The sequence below is a fragment of the Hypanus sabinus genome (assembly GCF_030144855.1).
Source record: "Hypanus sabinus isolate sHypSab1 chromosome 24 unlocalized genomic scaffold, sHypSab1.hap1 SUPER_24_unloc_16, whole genome shotgun sequence".
NCBI classification, from domain to species: domain Eukaryota; kingdom Metazoa; phylum Chordata; class Chondrichthyes; order Myliobatiformes; family Dasyatidae; genus Hypanus; species Hypanus sabinus.
Window position 1 is genome coordinate 471,945 of NW_026778929.1, and position 18,291 is coordinate 490,235.

An 18,291-nucleotide genomic window follows, 5' to 3' on the forward strand; every position below is an offset into this window, starting at 1 on the left:
TGTACACTGACCAGTGTCTCTCAGTCCTCTCTCTCTGGGGAGATCTGTACACTGACCGGTGTCTCTCAGTCCCTCTCTCTCAGGGGAGATCTGTACACTGACTGGTGTCTCTCAGTCCCTCTCTCTCAGGGGAGATCTGTACACTGAGTGTTGTTTCTCAGTCCCTCTCTCTCTCAGGGGGAGATCTGTACACTGACCGGTGTCTCTCAGTCCCGCTCTCTAAGGGGAGATCTGTACACTGACTGGTGTCTCTCAGTCCCTCTCTCTCTGGGGGAGCTCTGTACATTGACCGGTGTCTCTCAGTCCCTCTCTCTCAGGGGGAGATTTGTACACTGACCTGTGTCTCTCAGTCTCTCTCTCTCAGGGGGAGATCTGTACACTGACCGGTGTCTCTCAATCCCTCTCTCTCAGGGGAAGATCTGTACACTGACCGGTGTCTCTCAGTCCCACTCTCTCTGAGGGAGATCTGTGACCGGTGTCTCTCAGTCCCTCTCTCTCAGAGGGAGATCTGTACACTGACGGGTGTCTCCCAATACCTCTCTCTCTGGGGGAGCTCGGTACACTGACCAGTGTCTCTCAGTCCCTCTCTCTCAGAGGGAGATCTGTACACTGACCGGTGTCTCTCAGTCCCTCTCTCTCTGGGGGAGATCTGTACACTGACCGGTGTCTCTCAGTCCCTCTCTCTCAGGGGGAGATCTGTACACTGACCGGTGTCTCTCAGTCGTTCTCTCTCGGGGAGATCTGTACACTGACCGGTATCTCTCAGTCCTTCTCTCTCTGAGGGAGATCTGTACACTGACCGGTGTTTCTCAGTCCCTCTCTCTCAGAGGGAGATCTGTACACTGACCGGTGTCTCTCAGTCCCTCTCACTCTGGGGGAGATCTGTACACTGACCGGTGTCTCTCAGTCCCTCTCTCTCAGGGGGAGATCTGTACACTGACCGGTGTCTCTCAGTCCCTCTCTCTCAGGGGGAGATCTGTACACAGACCGGTGTCTCTCAGTCCCTCTCACTCTGGGTGAGATCTGTACACTGACTGGTCTCTCTCAGTCCCTCTCTCTCTCAGGGGGAGATCTGTGCACTGACTGGTGTCTCTCAGTCCCTCTCTCACAGGGGGAGATTGTACACTGACCAGTGTCTCTCAGTCCCTCTCTCTCTGGGGGAGGTCTGTACACTGACTGGTGTCTCTCAGTCCCTCTCTCTCTGAGGGAGATCTGTACACTGACCGGTGTCTCTCAGTCCCTCTCTCTCAGGGGGAGATCTGTACACTGACCGGTGTCTCTCAGTCCCTCTCTCTCAGGGGGAGATCTGTACACTGACTGGTGTCTCTCAGTCCCTCTCTCTCAGGGGGAGATCTGTATACTGACCGCTGTCTCTCAGTCCCTCTCTCTCTGGGGGAGCTCTGTACACTGACCAGTGTCTCTCAGTCCATCTCTCTCAGAGGGAGATCTGTACACTGACAGGTGTCTCTCAGTCCCTCTCTCTGTCAGGTAGAGATCTGTGCACTGACCGGTGTCTCTCAGTCCCTCTCTCTCAGAGGGAGATCTGTACACTGACCGGTGTCTCTCAGTCCCTCTCACTCTGGGGGAGATCTGTACACTGACCGGTGTGTCTCAGTCCCTCTCTCTCAGGGGGAGATCTGTACACTGACCGGTGTCTCTCAGTCCCTCTCTCTCAGGGGGAGATCTGTACACTGACCGGTGTCTCTCAGTCCCTCTCTCTCTGGGTGAGATCTGTACACTGACTGGTCTCTCTCACTCCCTCTCTCTCTCAGGGGGAGATCTGTGCACTGACTGGTGTCTCTCAGTCCCTCTCTCTCAGGGGGAGATTGTACACTGACCAGTGTCTCTCAGTCCCTCTCTCTCTGGGGGAGATCTGTACACTGACTGGTGTCTCTCAGTCCCTCTCTCTCTGAGGGAGATCTATACACTGACCGGTGTCTCTCAGTCTCCCTCTCTCTCTGAGGGAGATCTGTACACTGACCAGTGTCTCTCAGTCCTCTCTCTCTGGGGAGATCTGTACACTGACCGGTGTCTCTCAGTCCCTCTCTCTCAGGGGGAGATCTGTACACTGACCGGTGTCTCTCAGTCCCTCTCTCTCAGGGGGAGATCTGTACACTGACCGGTGTCTCTCAGTCCCTCTCACTCTGGGGGAGATCTGTACACTGACCGGTGTCTCTCAGTCCCTCTCTCTCAGGGGGAGATCTGTACACTGACTGGTGTCTCTCAGTCCCTCTCTCTCAGGGGGAGATCTGTATACTGACCGCTGTCTCTCAGTCCCTCTCTCTCTGAGGGAGATCTGTACACTGACTGGTGTGTCTCAGTCCATCTTTCTCTCAGAGGGAGATCTGTACACAGACCGGTGTCTCTCAGTCCCTCTCTCTCAGGGGGAGATCTGTGCACTGACCGTTGTCTCTCAGTCCCTCTCTCACAGAGCGAGATCTGTACACTGACCAGTGTCTCTCAGTCCTCTCTCTCTGGGGAGATCTGTACACTGACCGGTGTCTCTCAGTCCCTCTCTCTCAGGGGAGATCTGTACACTGACTGGTGTCTCTCAGTCCCTCTCTCTCTGAGGGAGATCTGTACACTGACCGGTGTCTCTCAGTCCCTCTCTCTCAGTGGGAGATCTGTACACTGACCGGTGTCTCTCAGTCCCTCTCTCTCAGGGGAAGATCTGTACACTGACCGGTGTCTCTCAGTACCTCTCTCTCTGGGGGAGCTCTGTACACTGACCGGTGTCTCTCAGTCCCTCTCTCTCAGACGTAGATCCCTACACTGACCGGTGTCTCTCAGTCCCTCTCTCTCAGTGGGAGATCTGTACACTGACTGGTGTCTCTCAGTCCCTCTCTCTCTGAGGGAGATCTATACACTGACCGGTGTCTCTCAGTCTCCCTCTCTCTCTGAGGAGATCTGTACACTGACCGGTGTCTCTCAGTCCCTCTCTCTCAGGGGAGAACTGTACACTGACTGGTGTCTCTCAGTCCCTCTCTCTCAGGGGAGATCTGTACACTGAGTGGTGTTTCTCAGTCCCTCTCTCTCTCAGGGGGAGATCTGTACACTGACCGGTGTCTCTCAGTCCCTCTCTCTCAGGGGAGATCTGTACACTGACTGGTGTCTCTCAGTCCATCTCTCTCTGGGGGAGCTCTGTACATTGACCGGTGTCTCTCAGTCCCTCTCTCTCAGGGGGAGATTTGTACACTGACCTGTGTCTCTCAGTCTCTCTCTCTCAGGGGGAGATCTGTACACTGACCGGTGTCTCTCAATCCCTCTCTCTCAGGGGAAGATCTGTACACTGACCGGTGTCTCTCAGTCCCACTCTCTCTGAGGGAGATCTGTACACTGACCGGTGTCTCTCAGTCCCTCTCTCTCAGAGGGAGATCTGTACACTGACCGGTGTCTCTCAGTACCTCTCTCTCTGGGGGAGCTCTGTACACTGACCAGTGTCTCTCAGTCCCTCTCTCTCAGAGGGAGATCTGTACACTGACCGGTGTCTCTCAGTCCCTCTCTCTCTGGGGGAGATCTGTACACTGACCGGTGTCTCTCAGTCCCTCTCTCTCAGGGGGAGATCTGTACACTGACCGGTGTCTCTCAGTCGTTCTCTCTCGGGGAGATCTGTACACTGACCGGTATCTCTCAGTCCTTCTCTCTCTGAGGGAGATCTGTACACTGACCGGTGTCTCTCAGTCCCTCTCTCTCAGTGGGAGATCTGTACACTGACCGGTGTCTCTCAGTCCCTCTCTCTCAGGGGAAGATCTGTACACTGACCGGTGTCTCTCAGTACCTCTCTCTCTGGGGGAGCTCTGTACACTGACCGGTGTCCCTCAGTCCCTCTCTCTCAGACGTAGATCCCTACACTGACCGGTGTCTCTCAGTCCCTCTCTCTCAGGGGAGAACTGTACACTGACTGGTGTCTCTCAGTCCCTCTCTCTCAGGGGAGATCTGTACACTGAGTGGTGTTTCTCAGTCCCTCTCTCTCTCAGGGGGAGATCTGCACACTGACCGGTGTCTCTCAGTCCCTCTCTCTCAGGGGAGATCTGTACACTGACTGGTGTCTCTCAGTCCCTCTCTCTCTGGGGGAGCTCTGTACATTGACCGGTGTCTCTCAGTCCCTCTCTCTCAGGGGGAGATTTGTACACTGACCTGTGTCTCTCAGTCTCTCTCTCTCAGGGGGAGATCTGTACACTGACCGGTGTCTCTCAATCCCTCTCTCTCAGGGGAAGATCTGTACACTGACCGGTGTCTCTCAGTCCCACTCTCTCTGAGGGAGATCTGTACACTGACCGGTGTCTCTCAGTCCCACTCTCTCAGAGGGAGATCTGTACACTGACCGGTGTCTCTCAGTACCTCTCTCTCTGGGGGAGCTCTGTACACTGACCAGTGTCTCTCAGTCCCTCTCTCTCAGAGGGAGATCTGTACACTGACCGGTGTCTCTCAGTCCCTCTCTCTCTGGGGGAGATCTGTACACTGACCGGTGTCTCTCAGTCGTTCTCTCTCGGGGAGATCTGTACACTGACCGGTATCTCTCAGTCCTTCTCTCTCTGAGGGAGATCTGTACACTGACCGGTGTCTCTCAGTCCCTCTCTCTCAGTGGGAGATCTGTACACTGACCGGTGTCTCTCAGTCCCTCTCTCTCAGGGGAAGATCTGTACACTGACCGGTGTCTCTCAGTACCTCTCTCTCTGGGGGAGCTCTGTACACTGACCGGTGTCCCTCAGTCCCTCTCTCTCAGACGTAGATCCCTACACTGACCGGTGTCTCTCAGTTCCTGTCTCTCTGTGGGAGCTCTGTACACTGACCAGATTCTCTCAGTCCTCTCTCTCTGGGGGAGATCTGTGCATTGACCAGTGTCTCTCAGTCTCTCTCTCCCTCAGGGGGAGATCTGTACACTGACCGGTGTCTGTCAGTCCCTCTCTCTGTCAGGGGGAGATCTGTACACTGACCGGTGTCTCTCAGTCCCTCTCTCTGTCAGGTGGAGATCTGTGCACTGACCGGTGTCTCTCAGTCCCTCTCTCTCAGAGGGAGATCTGTACACTGACCGGTGTCTCTCAGTCCCTCTCACTCTGGGGGAGATCTGTACACTGACCGGTGTCTCTCAGTCCCTCTCTCTCAGACGTAGATCCCTACACTGACCGGTGTCTCTCAGTTCCTGTCTCTCTGGGGGAGCTCTGTACACTGACCAGATTCTCTCAGTCCTCTCTCTCTGGGGGAGATCTGTGCATTGACCGGTGTCTCTCAGTCCCTCTCTCTGTCAGGGGGAGATCTGTACACTGACCGGTGTCTCTCAGTCCCTCTCTCTGTCAGGTGGAGATCTGTACACTGACCGGTGTCTCTCAGTCCCTCTCACTCTGGGGGAGATCTGTACACTGACCGGTGTGTCTCAGTCCCTCTCGCTCAGGGGGAGATCTGTACACTGACCGGTGTCTCTCAGTCCCTCTCGCTCAGGGGGAGATCTGTACACTGACCGGTGTCTCTCAGTCCCTCTCTCTCTGGGTGAGATCTGTACACTGACTGGTCTCTCTCACTCCCTCTCTCTCTCAGGGGGAGATCTGTGCACTGACTGGTGTCTCTCAGTCCCTCTCTCTCAGGGGGAGATTGTACACTGACCAGTGTCTCTCAGTCCCTCTCTCTCTGGGGGAGATCTGTACACTGACTGGTGTCTCTCAGTCCCTCTCTCTCTGAGGGAGATCTATACACTGACCGGTGTCTCTCAGTCTCCCTCTCTCTCTGAGGGAGATCTGTACACTGACCAGTGTCTCTCAGTCCTCTCTCTCTGGGGAGATCTGTACACTGACCGGTGTCTCTCAGTCCCTCTCTCTCAGGGGAGAACTGTACACTGACTGGTGTCTCTCAGTCCCTCTCTCTCAGGGGAGATCTGTACACTGAGTGGTGTTTCTCAGTCCCTCTCTCTCTCAGGGGGAGATCTGTACACTGACCGGTGTCTCTCAGTCCCTCTCTCTCAGGGGAGATCTGTACACTGACTGGTGTCTCTCAGTCCCTCTCTCTCTGGGGGAGCTCTGTACATTGACCGGTGTCTCTCAGTCCCTCTCTCTCAGGGGGAGATTTGTACACTGACCTGTGTCTCTCAGTCTCTCTCTCTCAGGGGGAGATCTGTACACTGACCGGTGTCTCTCAATCCCTCTCTCTCAGGGGAAGATCTGTACACTGACCGGTGTCTCTCAGTCCCACTCTCTCTGAGGGAGATCTGTACACTGACCGGTGTCTCTCAGTCCCTCTCTCTCAGAGGGAGATCTGTACACTGACCGGTGTCTCTCAGTACCTCTCTCTCTGGGGGAGCTCTGTACACTGACCAGTGTCTCTCAGTCCCTCTCTCTCAGAGGGAGATCTGTACACTGACCGGTGTCTCTCAGTCCCTCTCTCTCTGGGGGAGATCTGTACACTGACCGGTGTCTCTCAGTCCCTCTCTCTCAGGGGGAGATCTGTACACTGACCGGTGTCTCTCAGTCGTTCTCTCTCGGGGAGATCTGTACACTGACCGGTATCTCTCAGTCCTTCTCTCTCTGAGGGAGATCTGTACACTGACCGGTGTCTCTCAGTCCCTCTCTCTCAGTGGGAGATCTGTACACTGACCGGTGTCTCTCAGTCCCTCTCTGTCAGGGGAAGATCTGTACACTGACCGGTGTCTCTCAGTACCTCTCTCTCTGGGGGAGCTCTGTACACTGACCGGTGTCCCTCAGTCCCTCTCTCTCAGACGTAGATCCCTACGCTGACCGGTGTCTCTCAGTCCCTCTCTCTCAGGGGAGAACTGTACACTGACTGGTGTCTCTCAGTCCCTCTCTCTCAGGGGAGATCTGTACACTGAGTGGTGTTTCTCAGTCCCTCTCTCTCTCAGGGGGAGATCTGTACACTGACCGGTGTCTCTCAGTCCCTCTCTCTCAGGGGAGATCTGTACACTGACTGGTGTCTCTCAGTCCCTCTCTCTCTGGGGGAGCTCTGTACATTGACCGGTGTCTCTCAGTCCCTCTCTCTCAGGGGGAGATTTGTACACTGACCTGTGTCTCTCAGTCTCTCTCTCTCAGGGGGAGATCTGTACACTGACCGGTGTCTCTCAATCCCTCTCTCTCAGGGGAAGATCTGTACACTGACCGGTGTCTCTCAGTCCCACTCTCTCTGAGGGAGATCTGTACACTGACCGGTGTCTCTCAGTCCCACTCTCTCAGAGGGAGATCTGTACACTGACCGGTGTCTCTCAGTACCTCTCTCTCTGGGGGAGCTCTGTACACTGACCAGTGTCTCTCAGTCCCTCTCTCTCAGAGGGAGATCTGTACACTGACCGGTGTCTCTCAGTCCCTCTCTCTCTGGGGGAGATCTGTACACTGACCGGTGTCTCTCAGTCGTTCTCTCTCGGGGAGATCTGTACACTGACCGGTATCTCTCAGTCCTTCTCTCTCTGAGGGAGATCTGTACACTGACCGGTGTCTCTCAGTCCCTCTCTCTCAGTGGGAGATCTGTACACTGACCGGTGTCTCTCAGTCCCTCTCTCTCAGGGGAAGATCTGTACACTGACCGGTGTCTCTCAGTACCTCTCTCTCTGGGGGAGCTCTGTACACTGACCGGTGTCCCTCAGTCCCTCTCTCTCAGACGTAGATCCCTACACTGACCGGTGTCTCTCAGTTCCTGTCTCTCTGTGGGAGCTCTGTACACTGACCAGATTCTCTCAGTCCTCTCTCTCTGGGGGAGATCTGTGCATTGACCAGTGTCTCTCAGTCTCTCTCTCCCTCAGGGGGAGATCTGTACACTGACCGGTGTCTGTCAGTCCCTCTCTCTGTCAGGGGGAGATCTGTACACTGACCGGTGTCTCTCAGTCCCTCTCTCTGTCAGGTGGAGATCTGTGCACTGACCGGTGTCTCTCAGTCCCTCTCTCTCAGAGGGAGATCTGTACACTGACCGGTGTCTCTCAGTCCCTCTCACTGTGGGGGAGATCTGTACACTGACCGGTGTCTCTCAGTCCCTCTCTCTCAGGGGGAGATCTGTACACTGACCGGTGTCTCTCAGTCCCTCTCTCTCAGGGGGAGATCTGTACACTGACCGGTGTCTCTCAGTCCCTCTCTCTCTGGGTGAGATCTGTACACTGACTGGTCTCTCTCACTCCCTCTCTCTCTCAGGGGGAGATCTGTGCACTGACTGGTGTCTCTCAGTCCCTCTCTCTCAGGGGGAGATTGTACACTGACCAGTGTCTCTCAGTCCCTCTCTCTCTGGGGGAGATCTGTACACTGACTGGTGTCTCTCAGTCCCTCTCTCTCTGAGGGAGATCTATACACTGACCGGTGTCTCTCAGTCTCCCTCTCTCTCTGAGGGAGATCTGTACACTGACCAGTGTCTCTCAGTCCTCTCTCTCTGGGGAGATCTGTACACTGACTGGTGTCTCTCAGTCCCTCTCTCTCAGGGGAGATCTGTACACTGAGTGGTGTTTCTCAGTCCCTCTCTCTCTCAGGGGGAGATCTGTACACTGACCGGTGTCTCTCAGTCCCTCTCTCTCAGGGGGAGATCTGTACATTGACCGGTGTCTCTCAGTCCCTCTCTCTCAGGGGGAGATTTGTACACTGACCTGTGTCTCTCAGTCTCTCTCTCTCAGGGGGAGATCTGTACACTGACCGGTGTCTCTCAATCCCTCTCTCTCAGGGGAAGATCTGTACACTGACCGGTGTCTCTCAGTCCCACTCTCTCTGAGGGAGATCTGTACACTGACCGGTGTCTCTCAGTCCCTCTCTCTCTGGGGGAGATCTGTACACTGACCGGTGTCTCTCAGTCCCTCTCTCTCAGAGGGAGATCTGTACACTGACCGGTGTCTCTCAGTCCCTCTCTCTCTGGGGGAGATCTGTACACTGACCGGTGTCTCTCAGTCCCTCTCTCTCAGGGGGAGATCTGTACACTGACCGGTGTCTCTCAGTCCCTCTCTCTCAGGGGGAGATCTGTACACAGACCGGTGTCTCTCAGTCCCTCTCTCTCTGGGTGAGATCTGTACACTGACTGGTCTCTCTCAGTCACTCTCTCTCTCAGGGGGAGATCTGTGCACTGACTGGTGTCTCTCAGTCCCTCTCTCTCAGGGGGAGATTGTACACTGACCAGTGTCTCTCAGTCCCTCTCTCTCTGGGGGAGGTCTGTACACTGACTGGTGTCTCTCAGTCCCTCTCTCTCTGAGGGAGATCTGTACACTGACCGGTGTCTCTCAGTCGCTCTCTCTCAGGGGGAGATCTGTACACTGACCGGTGTCTCTCAGTCCCTCTCTCTCAGGGGGAGATCTGTACACTGACTGGTGTCTCTCATTCCCTCTCTCTCAGGGGGAGATCTGTATACTGACCGCTGTCTCTCAGTCCCTCTCTCTCTGAGGGAGATCTGTACACTGACTGTTGTCTCTCAGTCCCTCTCTCTCAGGGGGAGATCTGTACACTGACCGGTGTCTCTCAGTCCCTCTCTCCGGGGGAGATCTATACACTGACCGGTGTCTCTCAGTCTCTCTCTCCCTCAGGGGGAGATCTGTACACTGACCAGATTCTCTCAGTCCTCTCTCTCTGGGGGAGATCTGTGCACTGACCGGTGTCTCTCAGTCCCTCTCTCTCAGAGGGAGATCTGTACACTGACCGGTGTCTCTCAGTCCCTCTCACTCTGGGGGAGATCTGTACACTGTCCGGTTTTTCTCAGTCCCTCTCTCTCAGGGGGAGATCTGTACACTGACGGGTGTCTCTCCGTCCCTCTCTCTCTGAGGGAGATCTGTCTCTCAGTGCCTCTCTCTCTGAGGGAGATCTGTACACTGACCGGTGTCTCTCAGTCCCTCTCACTCTGGGGGAGATCTGTACACTGACCGGTGTCTCTCAGTCCCTCTCTCTCAGGGGGAGATCTGTACACTGACCGGTGTCTCTCAGTCCCTCTCTCTCAGGGGGAGATCTGTACACTGACTGGTGTCTCTCAGTCCCTCTCTCTCAGGGGGAGATCTGTATACTGACCGCTGTCTCTCAGTCCCTCTCTCTGTGAGGGAGATCTGTACACTGACTGGTGTGTCTCAGTCCCTCTCTCTCTCAGAGGGAGATCTGTACACAGACCGGTGTCTCTCAGTCCCTCTCTCTCAGGGGGAGATCTGTGCACTAACCGTTGTCTCTCAGTCCCTCTCTCTCAGGGGAGATCTGTACACTGACTGGTGTCTCTCAGTCCCTCTCTCTCTGAGGGAGCTCTGTACACTGACCGGTGTCCCTCAGTCCCTCTCTCTCAGACGTAGATCCCTACACTGACCGGTGTCTCTCAGTTCCTGTCTCTCTGTGGGAGCTCTGTACACTGACCAGATTCTCTCAGTCCTCTCTCTCTGGGGGAGATCTGTGCATTGACCAGTGTCTCTCAGTCTGTCTCTCCCTCAGGGGGAGATCTGTACACTGACCGGTGTCTGTCAGTCCCTCTCTCTGTCAGGGGGAGATCTGTACACTGACCGGTGTCTCTCAGTCCCTCTCTCTGTCAGGTGGAGATCTGTGCACTGACCGGTGTCTCTCAGTCCCTCTCTCTCAGAGGGAGATCTGTACACTGACCGGTGTCTCTCAGTCCCTCTCACTCTGGGGGAGATCTGTACACTGACCGGTGTCTCTCAGTCCCTCTCTCTCAGACGTAGATCCCTACACTGACCGGTGTCTCTCAGTTCCTGTCTCTCTGGGGGAGCTCTGTACACTGACCAGATTCTCTCAGTCCTCTCTCTCTGGGGGAGATCTGTGCATTGACCGGTGTCTCTCAGTCCCTCTCTCTGTCAGGGGGAGATCTGTACACTGACCGGTGTCTCTCAGTCCCTCTCTCTGTCAGGTGGAGATCTGCGCACTGACCGGTGTCTCTCAGTCCCTCTCTCTCAGAGGGAGATCTGTACACTGACCGGTGTGTCTCAGTCCCTCTCTCTCTGGGGGAGCTCTGTACATTGACCGGTGTCTCTCAGTCCCTCTCTCTGAGGGGGAGATTTGTACACTGACCTGTGTCTCTCAGTCTCTCTCTCTCAGGGGGAGATCTGTACACTGACCGGTGTCTCTCAATCCCTCTCTCTCAGGGGAAGATCTGTACACTGACCGGTGTCTCTCAGTCCCACTCTCTCTGAGGGAGATCTGTACACTGACCGGTGTCTCTCAGTCCCTCTCTCTCTGGGGGAGCTCTGTACACTGACCAGTGTCTCTCAGTCCCTCTCTCTCAGAGGGAGATCTGTACACTGACCGGTGTCTCTCAGTCCCTCTCTCTCTGGGGGAGATCTGTACACTGACCGGTGTCTCTCAGTCCCTCTCTCTCAGGGGGAGATCTGTACACTGACCGGTGTCTCTCAGTCGTTCTCTCTCGGGGAGATCTGTACACTGACCGGTATCTCTCAGTCCTTCTCTCTCTGAGGGAGATCTGTACACTGCCCGGTGTTTCTCAGTCCCTCTCTCTCAGAGGGAGATCTGTACACTGACCGGTGTCTCTCAGTCCCTCTCACTCTGGGGGAGATCTGTACACTGACCGGTGTCTCTCAGTCCCTCTCTCTCAGGGGGAGATCTGTACACTGACCGGTGTCTCTCAGTCCCTCTCTCTCAGGGGGAGATCTGTACACAGACCGGTGTCTCTCAGTCCCTCTCTCTCTGGGTGAGATCTGTACACTGACTGGTCTCTCTCAGTCACTCTCTCTCTCAGGGGGAGATCTGTGCACTGACTGGTGTCTCTCAGTCCCTCTCTCTCAGGGGGAGATTGTACACTGACCAGTGTCTCTCAGTCCCTCTCTCTCTGGGGGAGGTCTGTACACTGACTGGTGTCTCTCAGTCCTCTCTCTCTGGGGAGATCTGTACACTGACTGGTGTCTCTCAGTCCCTCTCTCTCAGGGGAGATCTGTACACTGAGTGGTGTTTCTCAGTCCCTCTCACTCTCAGGGGGAGATCTGTACACTGACCGGTGTCTCTCAGTCCCTCTCTCTCAGGGGGAGATCTGTACATTGACCGGTGTCTCTCAGTCCCTCTCTCTCAGGGGGAGATTTGTACACTGACCTGTGTCTCTCAGTCTCTCTCTCTCAGGGGGAGATCTGTACACTGACCGGTGTCTCTCAATCCCTCTCTCTCAGGGGAAGATCTGTACACTGACCGGTGTCTCTCAGTCCCACTCTCTCTGAGGGAGATCTGTACACTGACCGGTGTCTCTCAGTCCCTCTCTCTCTGGGGGAGCTCTGTACACTGACCAGTGTCTCTCAGTCCCTCTCTCTCAGAGGGAGATCTGTACACTGACCGGTGTCTCTCAGTCCCTCTCTCTCTGGGGGAGATCTGTACACTGACCGGTGTCTCTCAGTCCCTCTCTCTCAGGGGGAGATCTGTACACTGACCGGTGTCTCTCAGTCGTTCTCTCTCGGGGAGATCTGTACACTGACCGGTATCTCTCAGTTCCTTCTCTCTCTGAGGGAGATCTGTACACTGCCCGGTGTTTCTCAGTCCCTCTCTCTCAGAGGGAGATCTGTACACTGACCGGTGTCTCTCAGTCCCTCTCACTCTGGGGGAGATCTGTACACTGACCGGTGTCTCTCAGTCCCTCTCTCTCAGGGGAGATCTGTACACTGACCGGTGTCTCTCAGTCCCTCTCTCTCAGGGGGAGATCTGTACACAGACCGGTGTCTCTCAGTCCCTCTCTCTCTGGGTGAGATCTGTACACTGACTGGTCTCTCTCAGTCACTCTCTCTCTCAGGGGGAGATCTGTGCACTGACTGGTGTCTCTCAGTCCCTCTCTCTCAGGGGGAGATTGTACACTGACCAGTGTCTCTCAGTCCCTCTCTCTCTGGGGGAGGTCTGTACACTGACTGGTGTCTCTCAGTCCCTCTCTCTCTGAGGGAGATCTGTACACTGACCGGTGTCTCTCAGTCCCTCTCTCTCAGGGGGAGATCTGTACACTGACCGGTGTCTCTCAGTCCCTCTCTCTCAGGGGGAGATCTGTACACTGACTGGTGTCTCTCAGTCCCTCTCTCTCAGGGGGAGATCTGTATACTGACCGCTGTCTCTCAGTCCCTCTCTCTCTGAGGGAGATCTGTACACTGACTGTTGTCTCTCAGTCCCTCTCTCTCAGGGGGAGATCTGTACACTGACCGGTGTCTCTCAGTCCCTCTCTCCGGGGGAGATCTATACACTGACCGGTGTCTCTCAGTCTCTCTCTCCCTCAGGGGAGATCTGTACACTGACCAGATTCTCTCAGTCCTCTCTCTCTGGGGGAGATCTGTGCACTGACCGGTGTCTCTCAGTCCCTCTCTCTCAGAGGGAGATCTGTACACTGACCGGTGTCTCTCAGTCCCTCTCACTCTGGGGGAGATCTGTACACTGACCGGTGTCTCTCAGTCCCTCTCTCTCAGGGGGAGATCTGTACACTGACCGGTGTCTCTCAGTCCCTCTCTCTCAGGGGGAGATCTGTACACTGACTGGTGTCTCTCAGTCCCTCTCTCTCAGGGGGAGATCTGTATACTGACCGCTGTCTCTCAGTCCCTCTCTCTGTGAGGGAGATCTGTACACTGACCGGTGTGTCTCAGTCCCTCTCTCTCTCAGAGGGAGATCTGTACACAGACCGGTGTCTCTCAGTCCCTCTCTCTCAGGGGGAGATCTGTGCACTAACCGTTGTCTCTCAGTCCCTCTCTCTCAGGGGAGATCTGTACACTGACTGGTGTCTCTCAGTCCCTCTCTCTCTGAGGGAGATCTGTACACTGACCGGTGTCTCTCAGTCCCTCTCTCTCAGTGGGAGATCTGTATACTGACCGGTGTCTCTCAGTCCCTCTCTCTCAGGGGAAGATCTGTACACTGACCGGTGTCTCTCAGTACCTCTCTCTCTGGGGGAGCTCTGTACACTGACCGGTGTCTCTCAGTCCCTCTCTCTCAGACGTAGATCCCTACACTGACGGGTGTCTCTCAGTTCCTGTCTCTCTGGGGGAGCTCTGTACACTGACCAGATTCTCTCAGTCCTCTCTCTCTGGGGGAGATCTGTGCATTGACCGGTGTCTCTCAGTCTCTCTCTCCCTCAGGGGGAGATCTGTACACTGACCGGTGTCTGTCAGTCCCACTCTCTGTCAGGGGGAGATCTGTACACTGACCGGTGTCTCTCAGTCCCTCTCTCTGTCAGGTGGAGATCTGTGCACTGACCGGTGTCTCTCAGTCCCTCTCTCTCAGAGGGAGATCTGTACACTGACCGGTGTCTCTCAGTCCCTCTCACTCTGGGGGAGATCTGTACACTGACCGGTGTCTCTCAGTCCCTCTCTCTCAGGGGGAGATCTGTACACTGACCGGTGTCTCTCAGTCCCTCTCTCTCAGGGGGAGATCTGTACACTGACCGGTGTCTCTCAGTCCCTCTCTCTCTGGGTGAGATCTGTACACTGACTGGTCTCTCTCACTCCCTCTCTCTCTCAGGGGGAGATCTGTGCACTGACTGGTGTCTCTCAGTCCCTCTCTCTCAGGGGGAGATTGTACACTGACCAGTGTCTCTCAGTCCCTCTCTCTCTGGGGGAGATCTGTACACTGACTGGTGTCTCTCAGTCCCTCTCTCTCAGGTGAGATCTGTACACTGACTGGTGTCTCTCAGTCCCTCTCTCTCTGAGGGAGATCTATACACTGACCGGTGTCTCTCAGTCTCCCTCTCTCTCTGAGGGAGATCTGTACACTGACCAGTGTCTCTCAGTCCTCTCTCCCTCAGGGGCGATCTGTACACTGACTGGTGTCTCTCAGTCCCTCTCTCTCAGGGGAGATCTGTACACTGAGTGGTGTTTCTCAGTCCCTCTCTCTCTCAGGGGAGATCTGTACACTGACCGGTGTCTCTCAGTACCTCTCTCTCAGGGGAGATCTGTACACTGACTGGTGTCTCTCAGTCCCTCTCTCTCTGGGGGAGCTCTGTACATTGACCGGTGTCTCTCAGTCCCTCTCTCTGAGGGGGAGATTTGTACACTGACCTGTGTCTCTCAGTCTCTCTCTCTCAGGGGGAGATCTGTACACTGACCGGTGTCTCTCAATCCCTCTCTCTCAGGGGAAGAACTGTACACTGACCGGTGTCTCTCAGTCCCTCTCTCTCTGAGGGAGATCTGTACACTGACCGGTGTCTCTCAGTCCCTCTCTCTCAGAGGGAGATCTGTACACTGACCAGTGTCTCTCAGTACCTCTCTCTCTGGGGGAGCTCTGTACACTGACCAGTGTCTCTCAGTCCCTCTCTCTCAGAGGGAGATCTGTACACTGACCTGTGTCTCTCAGTCTCTCTCTCTCAGGGGGAGATCTGTACACTGACCGGTGTCTCTCAATCCCTCTCTCTCAGGGTAAGATCTGTACACTGACCGGTGTCTCTCAGTCCCTCTCTCTCTGAGGGAGATCTGTACACTGACCGGTGTCTCTCAGTCCCTCTCTCTCAGAGGGAGATCTGTACACTGACTGGTCTCTCTCACTCCCTCTCTCTCTCAGGGGGAGATCTGTGCACTGACTGGTGTCTCTCAGTCCCTCTCTCTCAGGGGGAGATTGTACACTGACCAGTGTCTCTCAGTCCCTCTCTCTCTGGGGGAGATCTGTACACTGACTGGTGTCTCTCAGTCCCTCTCTCTCAGGTGAGATCTGTACACTGACTGGTGTCTCTCAGTCCCTCTCTCTCTGAGGGAGATCTATACACTGACCGGTGTCTCTCAGTCTCCCTCTCTCTCTGAGGGAGATCTGTACACTGACCAGTGTCTCTCAGTCCTCTCTCTCTGGGGAGATCTGTACACTGACCGGTGTCTCTCAGTCCCTCTCTCTCAGGGGAGAACTGTACACTGACTGGTGTCTCTCAGTCCCTCTCCCTCAGGGGCGATCTGTACACTGACTGGTGTCTCTCAGTCCCTCTCTCTCAGGGGAGATCTGTACACTGAGTGGTGTTTCTCAGTCCCTCTCTCTCTCAGGGGGAGATCTGTACACTGACCGGTGTCTCTCAGTACCTCTCTCTCAGGGGAGATCTGTACACTGACTGGTGTCTCTCAGTCCCTCTCTCTCTGGGGGAGCTCTGTACATTGACCGGTGTCTCTCAGTCCCTCTCTCTGAGGGGGAGATTTGTACACTGACCTGTGTCTCTCAGTCTCTCTCTCTCAGGGGGAGATCTGTACACTGACCGGTGTCTCTCAATCCCTCTCTCTCAGGGGAAGATCTGTACACTGACCGGTGTCTCTCAGTCCCTCTCTCTCTGAGGGAGATCTGTACACTGACCGGTGTCTCTCAGTCCCTCTCTCTCAGAGGGAGATCTGTACACTGACCGGTGTCTCTCAGTACCTCTCTCTCTGGGGGAGCTCTGTACACTGACCAGTGTCTCTCAGTCCCTCTCTCTCAGAGGGAGATCTGTACACTGACCGGTGCCTCTCAGTCCCTCTCTCTCTGGGGGAGATCTGTACACTGACCGGTGTCTCTCAGTCGTTCTCTCTCGGGGAGATCTGTACACTGACCGGTATCTCTCAGTCCCTCTCTCTCTGAGGGAGATCTGTACACTGACCGGTGTTTCTCAGTCCCTCTCTCTCAGAGGGAGATCTGTACACTGACCGGTGTCTCTCAGTCCCTCTCACTCTGGGGGAGATCTGTACACTGACCGGTGTCTCTCAGTCCCTCTCTCTCTGTGGGAGCTCTGTACACTGACCAGATTCTCTCAGTCCTCTCTCTCTGGGGGAGATCTGTGCATTGACTGGTGTCTCTCAGTCCCTCTCTCTCAGAGGGAGATCTGTACACTGACCGGTGTCTCTCAGTCCCTCTCTCTCTGGGGGAGATCTGTACACTGACCGGTGTCTCTCAGTCGTTCTCTCTCGGGGAGATCTGTACACTGACCGGTATCTCTCAGTCCTTCTCTCTCTGAGGGAGATCTGTACACTGACCGGTGTCTCTCAGTCCCTCTCTCTCAGTGGGAGATCTGTACACTGACCGGTGTCTCTCAGTCCCTCTCTCTCAGGGGAAGATCTGTACACTGACCGGTGTCTCTCAGTACCTCTCTCTCTGGGGGAGCTCTGTACACTGACCGGTGTCCCTCAGTCCCTCTCTCTCAGACGTAGATCCCTACACTGACCGGTGTCTCTCAGTCCCTCTCTCTCAGGGGAGAACTGTACACTGACTGGTGTCTCTCAGTCCCTCTCTCTCAGGGGAGATCTGTACACTGAGTGGTGTTTCTCAGTCCCTCTCTCTCTCAGGGGGAGATCTGTACACTGACCGGTGTCTCTCAGTCCCTCTCTCTCAGGGGAGATCTGTACACTGACTGGTGTCTCTCAGTCCCTCTCTCTCTGGGGGAGCTCTGTACATTGACCGGTGTCTCTCAGTCCCTCTCTCTCAGGGGGAGATTTGTACACTGACCTGTGTCTCTCAGTCTCTCTCTCTCAGGGGGAGATCTGTACACTGACCGGTGTCTCTCAATCCCTCTCTCTCAGGGGAAGATCTGTACACTGACCGGTGTCTCTCAGTCCCACTCTCTCTGAGGGAGATCTGTACACTGACCGGTGTCTCTCAGTCCCACTCTCTCAGAGGGAGATCTGTACACTGACCGGTGTCTCTCAGTACCTCTCTCTCTGGGGGAGCTCTGTACACTGACCAGTGTCTCTCAGTCCCTCTCTCTCAGAGGGAGATCTGTACACTGACCGGTGTCTCTCAGTCCCTCTCTCTCTGGGGGAGATCTGTACACTGACCGGTGTCTCTCAGTCGTTCTCTCTCGGGGAGATCTGTACACTGACCGGTATCTCTCAGTCCTTCTCTCTCTGAGGGAGATCTGTACACTGACCGGTGTCTCTCAGTCCCTCTCTCTCAGTGGGAGATCTGTACACTGACCGGTGTCTCTCAGTCCCTCTCTCTCAGTGGGAGATCTGTACACTGACCGGTGTCTCTCAGTCCCTCTCTCTCTGGGGGAGATCTGTACACTGACCGGTGTCTCTCAGTCCCTCTCTCTCAGGGGAAGATCTGTACACTGACCGGTGTCTCTCAGTACCTCTCTCTCTGGGGGAGCTCTGTACACTGACCGGTGTCCCTCAGTCCCTCTCTCTCAGACGTAGATCCCTACACTGACCGGTGTCTCTCAGTCCCTCTCTCTCAGGGGAGAACTGTACACTGACTGGTGTCTCTCAGTCCCTCTCTCTCAGGGGAGATCTGTACACTGAGTGGTGTTTCTCAGTCCCTCTCTCTCTCAGGGGGAGATCTGTACACTGACCGGTGTCTCTCAGTCCCTCTCTCTCAGGGGAGATCTGTACACTGACTGGTGTCTCTCAGTCCCTCTCTCTCTGGGGGAGCTCTGTACATTGACCGGTGTCTCTCAGTCCCTCTCTCTCAGGGGGAGATTTGTACACTGACCTGTGTCTCTCAG